Source organism: Accipiter gentilis, chromosome 23 (assembly GCF_929443795.1).
Source record: "Accipiter gentilis chromosome 23, bAccGen1.1, whole genome shotgun sequence".
Classification (NCBI taxonomy): domain Eukaryota; kingdom Metazoa; phylum Chordata; class Aves; order Accipitriformes; family Accipitridae; genus Astur; species Astur gentilis.
The window spans coordinates 5,984,580-6,004,025 of record NC_064902.1 but is presented as its reverse complement, the minus strand read 5'-3'; the positions used below and the strand labels follow the sequence as shown (position 1 = coordinate 6,004,025).

At 44.1% G+C, this 19,446-nt stretch overlaps 2 protein-coding genes across 2 annotated transcripts in view; both read left to right on the top strand.

The window, feature by feature from the left end:
- HEMK1 (HemK methyltransferase family member 1) overlaps window positions 1-19,446 on the top strand; it is a 111,788-nt gene that overhangs the window by 57,399 nt on the left and 34,943 nt on the right. The gene's annotated exons all lie outside the window — the stretch shown is intronic.
- The window catches only part of MAPKAPK3 (MAPK activated protein kinase 3), a 104,777-nt gene continuing 90,398 nt past the window's right edge, over window positions 5,068-19,446 (top strand). The window contains exon 1 of the mRNA XM_049826953.1: window positions 5,068-5,087. The gene's annotated coding sequence lies outside the window, so the exon portion shown is untranslated. The remainder of the gene's footprint in view (window positions 5,088-19,446) is intronic.

Sequence of the window (19,446 nt, the reverse complement as noted above, 5' to 3'; positions counted from 1 at the left end):
TCAGTACTGGATTCAAGGGCAGATCATGAGACAGGGGCCGCTGGAAATGTGCTGTTTCATGTGTATAGGAAGGTGTGCCCCTAGTTCCCTGTTTGCACCCTCCCATCATATATTTTTCTAATCCTTAAGCTACCATATTCCTTCTCAGAGGGACCCACCCTCCTTGTCCTGAGTCAAGACCCACACTGCACTCTTTCATTTACCAAACCCCATCTCCACCAGCTTTAACTGTGCTCGTGGAGATGTTTGCCCTGTGACCTGGGGTAGTTCCTCCTTCAGTGATTCTAGTACCACAGCTTAGGAACCACTGGCATATGTGTTCATAAACATATTGAGATGATCTCTTTACCTCTCCACTTTGGGAGAGTACTTCTTTCGCTGTAACAGGTAGATCCAGCTGAGAGATGTTTCTCTGTGGGTTTTACACAGAGCCCTTGAGATAAGATTAATTTAGGAGGCCAGTCCATTGCTGGGAAATACTAACCACTGACTGCCAGAAATGCATCCCTTGTAAACTGCATTGTGTTAGTAATGAATTAAATGAATTGCTGACATATCAAAACAGTGCCGGTTTGGGTGAAGTATAATTTGTAAGTGGAAAAGACAGTGGTGAGTGAAACAAATCTGCAAAATAAATCAAGTCACATTGCCCTTTCCTGATTTTCTGGGGCTGTTTTGTTCTTTAACAGCTTTGTTAGGTGTATACAGGTGAGCTGACTCCAGCACAGAACTGAAATAAAAACAGTAGATAGGCGCTAGTGCTCTAATGCAATGGTCATAACAGCTTTTTGAGTTTCCCTGTGTTCAACCAATTTAAAGAAGATTGCAGTGAAGGCAACTTAAAATATCATCATAAAATACAAACAAGCAATTACATTTAGTAAAGCATGACAGAATTACAGAAAACAAGGCAGGAAAGTCCATCTCTCTTGTCCCAGGGCAAGACTAGATCTTTCCAGATAATCCCTATCAGATCTCTGACTTCTTAACAGCCTCTGCTGCATACTCTCAAGGGCAGTTTGAGTGAAGAACCATGCATGGCAAAGCAGGCTCCTCAAAAGAACACCTGCAGCTTCAAAATACCACAGGGTGAACATCTCAGGTGTTTTGTGGTAAGGTAAATCTTATTTACTCTTCATAAAGCTACTCGTGAGGTACTATGCTTGGTAGATCCTTGTTTCCAAACGTAGAGTAGTACAATATTCTTCCCTGTTTTCTTTTTTTGTCCTTTTAAGGTTACCTTTGATAATGTAGGCAACTAAGCCAGGGAACAGTGATGCTCTAATAACTTGTGAGGCTAAATGACACCCCAAAAGAACTTGAAGATTTGAACTGAAGCACTGGTAGGAAGCTAATGGGTGACTGCAGGGCATGCATACTGTAGGATGTACTTTGCATGTGAGTAAATGTGTACAGCATCCACAGAACATACCTGGGTGAACTATGTGTAGAGAGGACTGGATGCTTTATCTTCTGCTGTACTTATTACTATACTTAGTGCAGGGAATTAAAACCCCAAAGAAAAGGCTTACCTCTTGCCATCCATGGTTTTGATAGTTTAGAGTCAGACTACAGTGTCACTAAACATGGGTTTATTTCTCCACTTAGTTCTTTAGTAAAAAACCATTGGCAGCCAGACCTATCAGGATGGTAGCAGATTTACTCAGTTTAGAACAGTTCTCCATTTGCATAGTATAGGATGGAGCTGAAGAGCTTTAAAAAGAAATGCAATTGTGTAGTATGTTAATCTGAGATAATTCTTTAGTGACTTTGTGCTGTTTCTGTACCTCAAATGTATCTATCATTGAAAATATAAACTTTCAATTCTATTTGATGCTGTATTGTTGTGTGGATTGCCAGTGAGTGTAGTGTACCATTTGGAAACCACTTAAGGAAGCTAGAAGGTCATAAGGGAGCCCTTGGCTGTTCTCCCTGCTGGTAGGCTGCTCTCCATATCCAGGACTAAACACCAGTTTGGCTTTCAAGAATTGTGGTTGAAGAGTTGTCCTGGGTTGTAGCAATAATTTCACTTTACAAATGGGAAAAGCCCATTTACAAATGCAGCAGTTTATTCCAGTATTTGGTCTATTTGTATATGTCTCCTCTTTTGCAGCCTAATTGCAGACCCAGTGTGTCAGAAGTCATATGGACAAAGACCTGAGCAAGCTGGTCTAGCCCGGAGATTATCCCTGCTTTGAGCTAACTTGATGGACTAAATGAAACCCAGAGATCCCTTCCAACCTCAGTTATATTATGACAGACATACTGAATTGCTCTGGTTAGCTGCTGGCAACTGTCTTTAAGTCTGACTCTTCTCCATGGTAGTTTTCAGCAAATGGGTGCATTCTGTGATCTTTGCTATATTCTTCACAATCTGTCTTTGGGAATTCTTATGCAAAAAATGACAAGATAGGAGACAGTGGGCTCGTGAAAGCAGAAGTGTCAAAGGCCCAGCAAAAGACAAGCCTTCAAAAGAACTTCTTCCTTAATTCTACATAATGGATTTTTTGTTTGTTTGTTTCACTTCCCTTTGAAGTCTTGGGCGCTGTCAGATGTGGGTAAGGATTTGGCTGGATCATAGCCTTGATCCTGTTTGGCAATCTTGGGGGGGCAATTTTAAAGCTACCCTGATTTTTGTTGTTAGTTCTGAACACACCAAGTACCTGGACTTCTAAGATCAAACCACTAATTTGTCCAGTGAGATTCCAAACCCAGGGGTTTTTTTCTACCTCTTTCTACTCTTCTCCAAGACAAGAAAATGCAGTTCTTTGAAGAAGAACTTTGAAGAATCATTTCATGGTCTGACCTAGGAATATTAGCAAGAGGTGTAGGCAAGTATCTTTTTGGTTTGGGGCCAGAAGTGTTCCCACCATGAGATTTGATGAAAAGCCTAGTTTCTTGGGCAGAAGGGTTGATGAGCCTGACTTCAGCCTGCTGGAGGTATCTTGTGCAGTTGGGGCTGGCCACTCGGAGGGGGTTTGTCTTTGGCTTTGCCCAGGATGGTTCAGTGAAGGTGCCAGGACGGAGAAGTTTGACCAAACACTTAATCAAATGCTGAAAGCAACAATTTCTTGTTGGGTGGCATGAAAGATCTGTGGTCCTAGAAGTTAAAAGCTTTTCAGTAAATGTAGTTGTTCATCTGACCCTTTTCCGTTCTTATTTTTCTCTTCTGTGTTCCAGGTAGGAGGGTTCTGCCCCAAAAGAGAGAGCCAGTAAAATATTTCTACTCGTTTCACTGATGATCTCTTCCCTTGCCTTTCCTTTTGTCCTTGCTGGAGTCCCCTAGGGGCAGTGGGGTCTCAGTCCCCAGCTGCCAGCCTGCATCATGATCAGCACTATGCAGAATTCAGGCTCTTAGGTTGTCCCTCTCTGCTGTTTTCCAGCCATGACATTTTTCTTCCCTTTCTTTCACACCCATTTTGGGAGCACTTTTTTAAGGTCTGACTCTAAGCCCAGCATCCAGGCAAAGCAGCGGGAGGATGCTCTGCATGCCAAGGAGAGCAGAAATGTTCTCACTTGGTGGTGGGGGTGGAGGTGCATGTTAGTCCCTGCTGTCACATTGACTCAGTGGCTGTTGTGCAACTGGAGTCCAGGAATCTGCATCCAGAGAAGATAAGTACATGATGGTTACGCAAATCAGCAGGTGCAGCCTCTCAGAGTGGAAGGATTTATGTGCTGCGTGGCGTTCAAGAAATCATTGCATAGTGTTTTAACAGACCCAGCACATCTGGGAGCAAAGGATTTCAGAGCTGGATTGGAAGTTGGTGGTATCTGCATGACTGTGACCTCGTTAAAGATAAATCTAAATAAAAAGAAGACTTTCCTGACTAATAGTCTAACATATAATTTACCCAAAGTTAAAAGACTTTTTGAGTTAAACTTGGAGTGTTTTATAGGGGGAAAAAAAAATAGAATTAGGTATTCTTTAAGAACAGTGCATTATATAGCAAAGAACTGTGATTCTGCCCTCGGGAAGGAGACATCTTTGTAAAAGCTGATCATTGTTAAGTGGTGAAGACAGCATTAGGAACAGAAAAGTAAAAGCAGTGGGGAAGGGGAGGGAGAGTGGTGCGCAGTTAATATAAATTAGAAATGAAGTGCAGAAAACTGTAAATGAAAAGGAAAATGTAAAATCATCCTTGGCTGCTATCTTCAAGGACGATAAAGAATTTAAACATTCTGCTTGAAACAGAAAAAGAATTGTGTAAGGCCTCTTTGAAATGGAAATAGTGCAATTGTTAATGATGATGAAAATAAGTAGAAGCATTTAGTAAGTATTTCTGATCTGTGTTTGGATGACAGCAGAATAATACGCTAGAATCACAGAAGGATAATGAATTAATTTCTAAATTACTAGGCCTCAAGAAAAAGGTATTATAAACCACTGACTAGTAATAAGCATTTTAGAAAGTACATGTTCAGATAACTTGCAGGCAAGAGCCCCAGCAGAGGTTCTAAGAAGACAGGTGGTTTGCAGTTGGCAGTTTTTAATACTGGGGAAATCCAGGACACTGTATTTTTGGTTGGGGTTTCAATATGCCAGAAGGGAAACTGGATTAGTCAAGCAAAAAATCATTTGGGGTGTTTAGAGTGAAGGACTTCTTCCCCAGCTCCTTCTTTCTCTGTGGGTTTAGGGACAAGTCCTGGGCGAGATAATCCCTTTGTGTACCTGCTGGATTTAAGGCCTCTCCTGATTTACAGGACAGAATGACACTTCAGCTTCTTTAGGAATAGGTCATTTAGAGCCATTAAATCAAAAAAAAAAAAAAAAAAAAAAGGCTCTGGGTCAAAAAAGGCCGCAAACTGCTGCTGATTTGAGAGGGAAGTGAGCTGGCTGAGGTTCAAAGCCATCAAGCCACCAAAGCAATATCAATTTTGGATTAACTGTCAGTGGGAGGTAGTAGCATGCTGGTTATTCTTAGATGTTCTGTCCACTGGTGAGTTAAGCTCCTGCTTATTTACAAATTAATTTCCTTTGCAAATGTTCTGAATGATGATGCAGATGCTGAAACAGTAATTCCTCTTTTGATGGGCTAGGAGGGGAGTGTGGAGTCTGTACAGCTTTGAGCCTCCCTGCTGAAGAAAAGGTATGTTCGTTGTTGAGCTTTGTGCTTGCCATCATGCTGTCCAGCTGCAGGGCTCTGATGCTCTGTAGAAAGCATGCCTGTGAGCTGAGGGAACTTTTCCACCTTTGCACCAGCTCCAAAAAAGGATGTATAAGATTAAATACAGGAGGGTCTTTCTACGTGCTGGCTGTCTCCACTGGGGCACTAACAGGGGCTTGCCCACTATGGCCTGGAGGAGATGTGAAAGCCCAGACTGCTCCTGCATAACAAATTGGAGCAGAAAAGTGTGAGATGATGCCCAGGAAAGCTCTTCAAAGATACAGGAACGACATGCCTGAGTGCCACGTACCAGCCAGTGCCTTTGAGCTCCTCGTTGCAAAAGCATGTAGTAAGGCAAAGCCTATTCCGAGGAACAGCATGCCTTTGAGGAGAAAAAGAAGGCAAGGCTAAGGGTGAAGCATTAAATTAGTTCACATGCTGATTCTGCTTTGAATCGTATGATAAAAGATATTTATTGTCTATATGTCCGCACAGTCCCCCACCTTTCAGCTTTGCGTCACAGCTGCTCATTTACCCTCCATTTCATCTGCTTGAATGTGTTCACCACAATGGCAGAGGTGGTAATTCCACTTCTATTTCCTTAATGTTGCCTTGATAGGAAGGTGACTTGGCTTTTCTTAAAATACTGGAGTGTGTTTCCCTGAATTGCATTTGACATGTATTTCTCAAATGTACTTACGTCTCCAGTGAGTGTTTTGTAATTTAAGAGTAAATGATTTCTTCGTGGTTTTCTTCTAGGAAATGCTAGTATCTGTGAATATCAGAGAAGCTTTTGTGTTGTTACATTAACACGGAGGTTAGAGCAGTCAGTTTCTGCACTCTCACACTTTGCAATTTGTACCTGTTATTATTCATCACCATTCATTACAAATAAGATTCTCGGCCTAATCTTTTGTACCTGCTATCAAGCTGGTATCCTTAATGGTGATGTGAAAGCACTATTAATTATTAGATGAATGGAAGGAATGGAACTAGAAGTGGAATTAAAAATTGTATTATTAATATTTATGGAAGCTTAATTATGCTACAATGTTTTGTAGACCTGCATTGAAAAAGATCTGCAGCATACAAGAAACACTTTCCCTGATACAGCTTTACATAATCAATTCTTAGTACCTGGAGCTCTGAGTGAGTGATTTTTAGATTCTGCTTCAGAGCCCAGTGCTGCTTTTCCACTGCAGGATGACGGCAGGGAGGCAAGCTACCTGGGCCCTTCCTTCTTTTCTGGCTTCCCTCAAGGTGAATCAAAGGCGCAATGGCTGATTTTAAGTTTATGCAATTGTTGTCTGGTTCCCATGTCTCTCCTTACTTTCTTACTTTCCCTGCTCTGTCCTCATGTTCTGCCTCCCACAGTAGCAGGGGTTGGGAATGCAGTATATGAAACCAGTGCAGGGGAGCTCTTAATCTTTCTACCTCATCTGCCTTGATCCGGTAGAGATCCCATGTTATGCAGGAAAAATTTGCCAAGAGAAGTCAGTAGCTTCTACATGTGGGAAGTAATTTCAATCCTAAATCTTCTTTGGCAAAAGCTGTTTGGAGGACGTTTCTACGGGCATACTCTGTGCATGACAGGCTGTTCCATCTGTTTGCACAACAGTTGCAGACAGTGTGAGCAGAAGAGATGGGGAGGTACAGCTGACCTCTTCAAGGGTATTGCCAAAGCTAGAAAATATAGCTCTGAAATACATTTTAAAAGACCTTCCTCTGACTTAGCTCTGCATCAATGTCTTTGCATGTCCTAGCTGGCACTGTGAGGTTTGTGGTGCTGGTACTGTAGAAATACATAAAAATGAAGCTCCCTTTCATTCACTGTCAGCTGCAAGCTTTGACAGTTTCTGAAGCATTTCAACACTTCTTAAACTTCTGACTATGTTTCTGCTTACAGAATATTTTCTTTGTCTTATTCTTCTGGCAGTTTTTAGGTTAGAATGTGAAGAGGAGATCTTCCTAACAGTAATATGAAAACTGGTGACAGAAAAAAGATTTTTTAAATGTAATTCTCCTATTTAGCCCCCCAATAAAAATTAGATGATTAAGAAGAAAAGGACACAAAATGGAGTCTTCTAGTTTATCGTGTAAGACCTATTAATAGTGAATTCGAATGAGTGCAGTGCTGCAGGCTCCTGCCTTCTTTCCTCACTTTTAAGTGCTGCTGCAGTATGATTGCTGCCTGGTTTATGCATTTTGCAGTTTGTACACTGGATTTGTCTTTCAGTCACTCCTTTCTATACCTGTTGCTGTTCACAGAAGTCAGACAGAAGCAGATTAGCATTATTGCAGAGGTACCTCAGACTGTCCTTTCCTTCATCCATTAAGGATGTGGGTCTGAGGACATTCTTATTATACAGCTAATTGCAGACCATAAGAGTCGTATCTGCTCAGTAATTCCTTGTACGTGGGCTGCGCACTCTGAAGAGTTTCATGCAGTCCTTGGCCTGGGTCACTGTGAAGCCACATTTAATTTAAACAAGGGTACATTCAGCTGGCCAGAATGTATGTTTGGAGTTTAAACTCATGGTGGTTTCCTCCTGCCTCCATGGGGCTGATTACCACACATTCCTTTCTTTTAATTTCAGCCCTCTGCAGTTCTAGGAAAAGGTCCTTGATTAACTACTGAGAAATCAGTCTATTTGCGGGTCTAATTTTGTTGCTTCAATTACATTACTGTATGCTAAATATAGGAAGGCACCAAGCAAATCCCAGTTCCTGGACTGAACAGGGTGTTCAAGAGCACTGTTCAAATTTAAATGGTCTGGCTTGGGCCTCGGTTTAATTCTAGCTAATGAACCAATTTCTCACAGAGTGTAAATCAGCACATCTACAATGATTTATAGGCAAGTAGCTGGGTCATCACAGTTTCACACAGCTAAAAATGAGCCTAGTGCCCAACTCTTCGCTTCCTGTTTCTAATTGAAGGTAGCAGAGATAAATGGTCTGTCATGCTGGTGGAGTTCAGAAGTCCCAGAGGGACAGCAGAGTGCTTCAATCTCTTAGCTCGTGTCTGAGAACCTAGAAATCAGCAAGTGGAAAATGTTCAACAACCTGTAAACTGGTCTCGTGGTTTGCTGCTGACTCTACATTGCTTTTTGTGCTACTCCCTGGGTGGGTGGCTTTTTTTTATAGCCCTGAAATCCATGAAGGATAACAATGAAGTGGTCTTGTCTTCTAAACATGTGCATATGGCCTTGGCATTGCAGGGAACTTGAAAGTCCTGTGTAACCATGCAGATTTACATTTTCCTTCTGTCCGGCAGGTGAAAAAAACCCACCCAACAGACAGAAAACCACAGCATTTTAAGTGCATGGAACACTTGTAGTAGGTGAGAAACTGATTGCGCTGAAGACAGACGTCTTATCTGCTGAACAGCTACTGTATATCTCAGGGAACAGCTTCTCCTGCAACGCCTCGGTGGCAGCACGCCATGGCCATGTCCTGGGGTGACCAGTTGTTAGTCTGAGCTGCTGTGTGGCCCATTCATTCCAGGGCCGGTTGGCCAAGACGCCTGACAAGGGAGCCAGTTTGCTGGGTGCTCAGTTGAGGCCTACCGACACAGATGTCACAGGCTTGCTTTTATTTTTCTACAGGGCCAGACTTAAGTCCGTAAGAAAGTTGGTGCAAATTCTCATCTAGCTGCACTGCTGACTACAAGCTTTGCAGCAGGATTTCTCCCTCTGTTCACAGCTCAGTGCTGCTGCCTTGTATTTCATGGGCAGCTTGTGGGGAACCATGAAACAAATTCAGTCTGATTCCTGTTTTCCTTTTTTGTGTGCCTCGAGGCTATTCCTCACATTCCTCACAGCTGGTGACTGCTCTATTTCCCCGAATCTCATTCAGAGTGCTGTACCTACAAGCCAGATACTTGTCATCTCTAAAAGATGTTTGTTTCCACAGAAGAATACCAATGAGGTTACTGTCTGCTCCCTTCACAGTCAGCCAGGCTGGGAGAAGTCCAAATATCCAATCATTCCTTGGAATTCGTATTGCATGAAGATAAAGCAGCCAAAAATAGTTTCCATGAGCTGGATGGTTCTATAGCTTTCTGTGTTTATCTAACAGGAAAATGTTAAGAGGTACAGTAGGTCATGCACTAAATTGAGCAAAATCATGAGGCATGTGGGAGCTCACGGAGATGAACTTCTCATTTATTTATTTGATCAACTGAACCTCTCTCTGCTTGAGAATTGCCTGCAGTTTTCTTGCATTGCTCTTAATGTTTATTTGATAAAAGGAAAAACCAACCCAGCTGTGCTGTGAGGAATTAGAGATGCTGAAAGAGGCTTTTGGGGAGCGGAGGAGGGAGAGAGGAGAGTTTGCACAGCTCTGCCAGAACCTTATTTTTTCCTGACTTCCAAGAACAGGGCTGTGTTCCATCCCCTGCTGCCCCCTCAGCTGGTGCTGGGAAGAGCAGCTGAGTTTAGCTCACTGTTCCTGGAAGTCACTGAGACACAGAGCATCCATCGAGAAACCAGCATTTTCTGTAGCAGGCTCTGCTTGAATGGAAAAGATGAGCTGATCTTCATCTCTCTTGTTCACTAGCCTGGATTAACCCTCACTGCAGCAAGAGAGGCTACAGAGGCTGCAAAAGAGGCTCTTATAGAAAGGGACAAAGGTTTTCTTTATTCTTTGGGGCCATGTGTCTGGAAGCCAGTCTGAAATAGAGTGTCACATCATCAGCCAGATGTATCCCTGATGTAGCTCAGGTTCCCTAGGTTTATGCTAGGACTACCTTTTATTTTTTTATCTTGCCTATCAGAATTGAAGCACAAGCAGCTGTTGGGTCAGGCAGACTGCTCCAGTGGCCGTGTCCTCCCTGGGCTCTGGGCTTCAGTAAGGAAAGTGCCTTCTGGAGTGCAAAGAACTCCTCAGCCACAGACTCCTCCAAAACTGTCCTGGTTAAGTTATACCTTGAGAGGGCGATTACAGCATGGTGCTGTGTACTGATGCACAAAATGTTTGATAATGTGCTTTTAGGGCCATTTAAAGACTATGTGTGCCGTAGGGTAAATTCCAGTCAGTTAAATGAAAGTACTTATATGAGGGTCTGCATTTGTTTATGGATAGGGAGGAGGTGTTTGTAGTTTATAACCTTGTAAGTTGGATTCTGTTTCTTGCTGCATGGTTGGGGTCAAGCACTGTTCTCTGGTGCCTCAGTTTCCCCTGTGTAGTATAGGATGTACTGATGCTGTGGTTCAGCTGGGGTTCATGAAGGTTTATTAATGTCTGTGGGGTCCCCAGGCAGAGATATCTCTGGAAACATGAACTATTACTGGATCACTGGAAATGCCCTGGATCATTTGCTTCTTTCTTCAGGCTGACTCAAAGCTTGTTATTCCACAGCTGTGACTGTCACAGCCATAGCCCCAGTGCCAAATTTATCTGAGTCTGACGGCTGTGATGAATCTGATGAGATGCAGAAAACAGCTTAAGGTGACCACAACATAGCAGATGTAGGCATTTCTATTGCTATTTCCATGGATGCGTTCAGTCGAAGACAAGTAGTCCAAAGGTTTTTCTCTTTTAATTTTTTTGGCTTGCTTTATTCAGGGGACAAAGAAAACGCCTTCCTTTCCCTCTGTGCCTAAAATTGGCTTAGACTTCTCACTTGACACAGGTCGTCAGGTTGATTTTGGTCAGCCTGGGGGCTTTACTTTCTCAATTGAGCTCTGATGAGCGCTGGCCCCTGATTCCACCTCTGCAGTGCGTTAATCCAGGAAAGAAAAAACCTCACTGTGAACGCCAGCATAGGCATATGTCAAAGTACACATAAAGAAGGAGAGAATGAGAAGGGATTGGGGTAACCTGGGATGTCAAATTCACTGTTCCTAAACTGGCACTGGTAGTTGCACGTAATGAGATGACTTTTTGAGATTATTTTTGTGCCTGTGTAGCGTTCATGGAAGTGACTGATTATTTTTTTTTTCCTGGCATGGGGTGTGAAGGAAGAAGGGCTGAAGCACTGGGATCTTACAAGTCTCTGCTTTGCCCCATCCTGTCCCCTAAAGGAATTTACTGCTGTTCAAGTTTCAGGCTTCCTAGTCAGCAACCTGTGGTATTGTAAGGCAGAGAAGAGGCTGTGTGTGAATCCTGTCTGAGAGCGTGGCCTCTTGGGAGGGAACTGAGTGAACAACCGTATCTCCTGCCTTCCTCTGCCACCGCCGTGGGAGCGCTGCGGTTTGGTTAGTTGCCTGGATAAACAGCAGTGGGGAGGTTTTTCTACTCGAGCACATATTCTGGGGAAGTGTAACGGCAGGTGCCGGAGGCTGCCCGCTGCCTCTGCTGTCTGCAGAGGTGCTGAAGGTGCTGTCACTAGCAGTTCCCTGCATGCATTGCTCAGCCCTTCTGTTGTGTGTGGTCTCGTTTTGGTTTGTGCAAATTCTTGCTATAGCGTGGGAAGTTGCCAGAGCAGTGATGTTCATGCTGCTGCTGAGCCTGTGAAAGTTTCTTTGTTCAACTGCCTCAGTTCTTGGAATTGATCTAGGCCAGGCAGGATCTTGAAAAACAGTAACTAGAAAAATAAGCTCTTCCACCTGATGCTTTCCTATTAGCCCAGATTCAAAGGGAAAAACAGAGTTGCTGCAAAAGAGTGCAGGCATCCTGTGTGGTGAGGAGTTGTCAGCAGCTCAGTCAGACTCACAAAATATCATTTAAACAAAAATCCGTGAGTACCTGCTCAGCTGGACACATCTTCATCCCTGTACTGTGCCCACAAGGTGGTGAGTGTTTGCAGGGGGCTGAATAACTAACACACACTTAAAAAGCGTGATACCAGTAGTTTCGCTCCTTGCACTGTGGCCTTACAGATACCGCCCACAGGAACAAAATACAGTTGTCCCATTTCTGAGTAACAGACTGATCACAGTGAAATAAGGAACTACAGTATAGGGTCTCACTGAACCCATGATAACAATCACAAATTTCCAACAAATTGGTTTTCCAGCAGCCTTGGATTTTCATGGGCGAGGAACAAGAATTTTCTTTGATTTTGGTTTTATGGTAAAAACGTTACTTTTTTGTTACCAGAAGTTGTAGAGTTGGTTGCCTGCTCCTCTGCACGCAGTTCCTATAGACAGCTCTTCTTCCCAGGCTTGCTAGCCCTGGGACGTTAGGTCATATAAGCTGTGACGTTTGTCCTAGAAATATCAGGCTTGAAATTTAAAGTACTCATTATTATTTCCATTACAGAACCATTCAGCATTTTGCAGTCTGGGATGCAGTTAATGTTACAGGCATATACTGTCCAGCAGCCAACACCCAGAAAGCTTGCATTCGATACCAGTGAGGCAAAAAAAGGGAGAAAAGGGACCCAGAACCCAAGGACACACAGTGATTTGTCTCAGGATAGGTGGCACGTCGGGGCAGAAATGGAAATAGGCTTTAGGTCTTCTGCGTCTCAGCCAGCATCTTCGCTGCCCCTCAGCTGGGGGTAAAACTGATGGTTTGATCACTTCTGGCTCCTGACTCAAGCATAAATAGCGTAACAAATTTGCAGTTGAAAGACTGTATGGTATTTTTTAGTGCCATATTGTGCATGGTTAGGACTCTGAAACAGTGCTTGAAATACAGTTTAGATCTGCTTCAGATGGACAGAGCGTCTATGCAGCTGCAGCCTCAGAGCGTACCTATATGTTGGAGCGTGGAGCTCTCCTGGGAAGCACAAAACAGTCCCTTCTGAAAATGATGCTTCTTGAGAGTGAATTTTCTGTATAACCAGGCCTGGATTTCCCTAACTCGTGCTGTGTCCGTGATTGTTTAGTGGATTTTGACACTGGTGAATTGGGACAGGATGGGGCCTTTTCTGACTCTGGAGAAGTTTTTGTGAAAGCCCATGCATAGCAGCAGCATCTGCTCAGGTGTGCACGCGTGCCGGCCGTGTCTGCGCCGGGACAGCGAGCGCTTCCTTCTCTCTTCATAGTCTGTAGTTTGTTTGCAAAAGCTATTTTGTAGTCATGGTTTTGTCTCTGGGGAGCAGAGGGTTGGAGTTTGGAAGTTCAGCTGGCATCAAGCTCCCCAAGGTGCCTGGGAGCTTTACTTGTACAGCAGAAATTTCCAGAAGCCTACTCATGTCCTGAGACCCTTTTGCACCAGGTGCTGTACTGACACAGGCAAAGGGCTGAGCTTGCGAGTGCTAACGCTGCTCGTGCGTGCATTCATGGTGAGGAAACAAGGACAATCCTGTATGGCTGAAAAAGGGTGATGTTTGTATCTTGTTCCACCCCCCTGCTTTTTAGGGCTTTAGTTGTTTTTCAGGATTGGCCCTTACAGATGAGCAGAGACCCAGAAATGAAAACTCTGGCTCTGGTGTGTACTGAGGACTCAAAATGGATGGTGGCCTCTTCCCTCAGTGTAACGTTTCTTTGCTCTCTCAATCCCAAGAGCATTTTGTTTTTGCTATACCTTCCTTATCACTCCTAAGTGACTCTCCCTACAAAACTTTCTTCATCCTCTCTGCCCTCCCCACTTCCCTTGCTTGGCCTACACTCTTGGCTTCTTTCCTCCTGGTATCTCGTGTACCTCTTTCCCCGACTGTCCCCTCACCAGTCCTGACCACACAGACTGTCTGTTCCCCTCCTATTGCCACCCCATTTGTCCTTCTTTCTCAAATTCTCTCTTTCTTAAATCCTCCCCTCTGCTTTATAGCTGGTTCCTCTGTGACTTTCAAGTACTTATGTCCCTACGCTCTCTGTGAAAGAAGAACAAATAGACTAAACAAGAGGTTTGCCAGGTTTTTGCTGTGCTCTTGATAAATTCAGTGCTTCTGTAGCTCCTCGTTCTTCTGACAGTGCCGGCAAGGAGCCCAGCATCCCCCCTCCCACGCAGTGAGCTCACAGGGAGCTGTCACAGTTTATTCTAAGAAATCAGCTAATGTACAGTACTCAGCAGAGGCACCCCTCCCCTGGGAGGATCAGCAGAATTAGGATGTGCAGCAAGTTATCTTGGGGATTACACAATCTTATCACCTCCTCCAGGGCACCAGGGAGCAGCGAGCACCAAGCACTGTGTGCTCGAGTCACACTTCCCCCTGTGACGTGGTCCAGGTTTCCTGACTCATTTCCTCCCAGAACTTCTGTTCCCTTAGGTCTCTGCACCAACATCACAAGCAAAAAACAATATGACAGAGACAGGAAAGTCAAGGCAGCCGTGGCCTCCAAGCCATGGTAGCCCCCCATGCTCCCTGTCTGTTCTGACTTTGGGTGGGAAGCCAGTGGTGCTCAGCAGGCAGTGCACAAAAGAGCCACTCACTGCTCAGTGCTGGGGAGGCTATAAGAGTTTTATTTGGCTTGCTGCGACAGCTAGGACCGAGCTGAACATTTTCAGTTATGTGGCTGGTTTGTATTTTTTAACTTGGAAACACCCCACCGTATATCTACAAATTGAATGCACACAAGTGATCACCCTTCTGTGGTAGGCAGCTTGTCCCTGTATCATCTGAGTCTGGAATGGAGAGAAGGGGTAGGAGGTGAGAGTGGGCAGAGCTGCTGTGGTACAAATCCTGTCCCGGGAGCCAGCTGGTTGCTAAAAGCAGATCTTGTAGGCAGTGATGGTGGGCTTGCCTTGCTGCTGGCTCTTTGAGAGCTGGCACCAGCCTAAACTATCTCCAGTATCAGGGGGTTGCTCAGTAGTTGTTAGTGCTCTGCATACTTACTATTTTATTTCAAGCCTCTGGCTCTGGATTCGTAATTCTCTCTCGTGATGAGATAGTCTATGATTTATTTTTATTTTTTTTTAAAAAAAGAAGATTCTCAGCCCTTGTAGTGACAGGGAGAACTTGACAAATACGACTCTCTAAAGGGTCAACAGTCTGAAGGCCAGTTACCAGCCACATGCAACCGTTCCATCCTGACACCCCTACTACTAGCATTTCGGTCTATTGATTTCTTGAGACCTGACTCCTGGGTTCACAGCTCTTGGAATAAGGCTCGTGTTGCTCACTCACCTGCTTTGGTGGAGTGGGAGGGGAGTGCTGAGTTACTGGAATAGCTGTCTCTTCAATACCTGGAAATATTCTTTCTGTCTGCATCACAGCCTAGTTTTAGAGAGCACCATGTGACATAAATTAAGTTCAAGTTGCTAGTATCCTCAGGGCTCGATTTTGTCAAGCCTTTATATTAGAGAAAGGATCTGTATGAGGCCTAAAAGGTCCTGCTTATCTCCACAGTGACCTGACTGGCAGTGTGCATTTCCAGGACACGCTGATAGAAAGTCAGAGCCCGGTTTGGTGTAGCGCTCCCATGCAGAGCTCTAGATCAGACTGTAGCAGCTGGCGGACTTCCTGACATCTGCCCCTGGTACCACCCCTGTGCGCTTTTAAGTCGGTAACATAAAGTCATCCTACTGACCTGCTAGCTTGTGTCTCCCTGCTGTTAGAGAACAAGTGAAAATGAACAGGCCTTTCCATTTTGTTTAGTATGACTCCTCTGAAAACACTAGGAGCTCAAAAGAGAGTAAATGTGGCAGCCGGTTCCCATGTTTATTTGTGTGCTTGTAGTTTGGCTGAAAGATGGGAGAGGGAAGTGTGACCGTATGAGACTCCATTTGGGACTCCTTCCTCCTACCCAGATTGTGCGTTGTTGAATGAAGATTTACTCATGCTAGTTAGTGAGTAAGTTGTCCCAGGGAACTGGATGTGGGTTAGTTGTTTGGGAAGTTTGGCTTTCTGTACAGGTCAGTAGGATGGCGTGGGATGACCAGGCTCCGTTGAGATGCAGGCAACATGCATTCTGCCTTGTGAATTAACACTTTACAAGGGATGAAATGCTTTGGCCTGGGTTCAGCATATAGTTTTCTGTTACTCTGACAGCAGAGATGATAGAAAGGTCTTTTCTTCTTTCATTCTTTCCTTTTTTTTTTCTTTTTTTTTTTTTTCACTAGCGGGAGCATATGCTGCTCATCTTGTTAGCTACTAATAGCCTAGGAATGCTGCATCCCAGCAGTGATGGCCCTGTGCCTTAGCCAGGAGGTAATAGTCATGTTTTTCCACTTGGTTACAGGTATACAAAGCCAGCAGCAGTACTCCTACCAGAATGACAAAGTCAAGTACTAGTTTGAGAGCCTTACAAAAAGGAAAGGTACCAAAGGTTCCCCAGCTTTAAGCTTTCAGAAGGTGAAAAAAGGAGAGCCTGCAGCACACCTGTGTTTGGAGAACAGGAGTAAGAGCCTTGGCCTCTGCTTTGGGCAGAGGGAGGTGGTTTTGGGAGTCCCAGTGGCCGGGGAGTAGGAGGGCCCTGTTGTGGAATATCCCAGCGGGTGTCAGGTTTATTGCTGTTGAAAGGAGGGATTACGAATGTGGTCAGATCTTAACTCTGAGCATGTGAGAAGACTGGCATCTTGGAAATATGTAGCAGCTGATTACTGTGCCCATTTTTGTGTGTATTATGTGACTGCGTTTTTCCATTTCTTTTTGCCCCCTGTTTACTGACCTACAGTCTTTGGCCTTTAAAGAAAAAAGCTATAGGATATAATAGGGTGTTGAATTTATATTAGGAGTGACGTAATCTTACTGTGACTGCTATAACTGTATCTTAAAGGGCGTCTTTAGCAGAAGAAGCCTGAACTAACACAGCTAATTCTACCGCAGGCCCCTCTTCCCCTACACTCCCACAGGATAGCTTGTGTTTTGGGGCAGGCAGTCAGGTGGATGTGAAGGGCAAGGGATGGCTTGTATATGCCCAAGTCATCGTGATTAGCGGAGGAGAGGCTCCTCTGCTTAACTTTGGAAAACAACCAGTTTGGCTCTAGCTGTCCCAAGTTCAGAGAGGTAGAATGATTTCATAATAGCACCTGGTTTCATTCTTCCGTCCCCCTCTGATATCCCTGAGTACTATCCTGGAACACGGGGAGTTTATCCCCCGTCACTGTGAGGATTTCGTCCTAATATATCTGATCGTTAAAGAAGTAGTTTTACAGTCTTATCTTGTACTTATGGAAAGAGTCCTTGCTTGGCAGCTCTTGCAATCTAAATAATGCAAGATAAAACCACAACAGATAAAACACAGGGCACGAGTCAAAGGAAAGGTTAGCAAGAGGGCAATTTAGACGTAAAACAATTTAGACATACTGAACTTTTTTTTGTTGTTTTTCCACTGGAAAGGTTGATATTAGTAATGTGGGGAGAGGACTTTCCTTGGAGGCTTGTGTTGAGTTTGCAGATCTGGTCGGAATAGAGCCCTTTGCCCAGCTGCTTCCATGCCTTGATCTGCTAAACCTGCAAAAGGGGAAAGTCTGCGCAGCAAACAAAAGGCAGCTTTGACGTCAAGACCTGGGACCGTTGCCCTGACACTGGGAGGTGGAGCGCAGAAAGGAATCCGCAGCTACTAGGCTCTGGACTGGAATGCCCTTTGGCAGAGGGACAGCTACTACCCCTTCTTTCCAGGAATAATATTGTTTATTTCTATCTCACTCTCTCTGGCTAAAGTTACCCTAGTCAGGTTTCACTTCACCTGTCTCTACCATAAAGTCATCAGAGCCCAGGAAAAATCTAATGTGCAGACTCCCCGTTCTCCATACCCTCTTCCCCGAAGAGCTACACTGCGTATTTGTTTTGTTTCTTTGCTTTAATGAGTTCATGACCGCAACTTTCTTTTACTGAAGCTTTTGCTGGTGCAATTCAGTAAACACATTTATGCACGCAGTTTGTTACGTTTGTGTGTGGCTGCATGCATATGTGGAGATGTTCAGGTAAGTATCGTTCCTGCCTGGTAAGGAGGAATGGTCTCTGCAGCTGTGTGTATGTACATAGAATTCACTGTTAACAGCGGCGGATATTTCTGGTTTGCGCAAATGGCTCTGTCCTGTGGACAAAGGCTTTGTTCTGGGAAGTTTCAAAATGTTGCAACGCAATGCGGTAACAACCTGAAGTTCAGTGGATTTGCTATGTGGTTTTGATTGGCTCTGGATTTGTTAAAAGAGGCACTATTTTTACATCAGTTTCAGGTTGCCAGCCTTTCCTGGGCAGACTTTACAAACTGTTGAGTCACAGACCAGACCTTTAGTAAACTGTCCCGTATTTTCTGCTTTATTCATCTTTCCTAGCCCTGCAGTTCAGGTCAGTGCGTATTTGCCCCCTGTGCACTTATGAACACTGTGCAGCCTTTGAAAGTTTAGGAGCTGAATCCCGGCCTCTGGACAGGATGGCAAAGGCATTGTTGGGTGTAGCTCTATTTGGCTGTTTGTGATCCGGGAGAACGTGAAGGGGAACTTTATGACCAGCTTTGGAAAGCTTCACTCAGTAGATAAAATGCAAGTTTGTCTGAGAGTCCTCTAAGTTGTAATCCCTGATCACTTGTTCTTTAGGTTGGGTGCAGGCAGCAACCTGCAAATAGGCATTCCCAACACTGCACAAGGCAATACTGCTACTCAGACTGTTCTAGTTACAGACTTTTTCACCAGCTCTTATTTAACCCTTCTGAGATTTAAGATCATGAAAGTGCATTGCCACTCTTTATGTACACATACGATATGAATGAGAGGTATTGAAAGTAGGTCTATGAGATACTAATGGCATAAGAGTTTATAGGTCTTTTTGGTTTTGAGATTTTTGAGTTAAATTCACCCATTTAAAATACATGAGTTCATTTTTTCCATTCATGGTCAGTTACTCGGGATTGTCCCTGGTGAGACCTGAGTTGCTCTGCTATGTTGGCAGTCATTTGCTTCCTCCTCCCACCTCAAATTCAAGTGTTAAAATCATGGAGATTGTCTATGTAAAAAAAAAAGTTTAAACTGAGTGTTCAGCAGCTTCTCAAATAGGAGGATTCAAAAGGGGTTGTTTTTTTCCTTCTAGTTCCTAGTACAAGCCTGTTGCTCTCATCTTTCTTTCAACATTCGTTTGAGGATCTGCAAGTTTTCAAGCTTGGTTCAGAGCTGTCTCTGCTTCTCTCTGTACTTCCCTAATCTGAATTCCTCACTGTGTGTGTGTTGTAAAAGTTTCTTTGTGTGTCATTCTACACAGAAGCCAGATCCTAAGAAACAGTAAAAAGCTTCTTTTTAAAAAAATGAATTTCCTCTTACAATCTCTTGCCCCTGCTGTATGATCGGGTGGTTGGCAGATGGGTGATTCTGCTCTTGTCTTGTCTGATTTCCTGGAAGAGCCTGGCTGCTGGCTGAAGTGACCGCAGGAAAGAGGATGGGAGGGACTGCCTTGTAAGAAAGCTGGTGACAGATGAGTGTTAATGGAGAAGAAAGAGTTCTTGGATCTAGTTAATTTCCCAATCCTTCCTAAGAAAAGGAGAATGAATGCAGCTCTCCAACGCTCCACTGTTCCAGCTGCCTTCTGCCCTTCCAGATAGGCACTAGCTCAATGTTTCCATGTTGAGCAACAGAG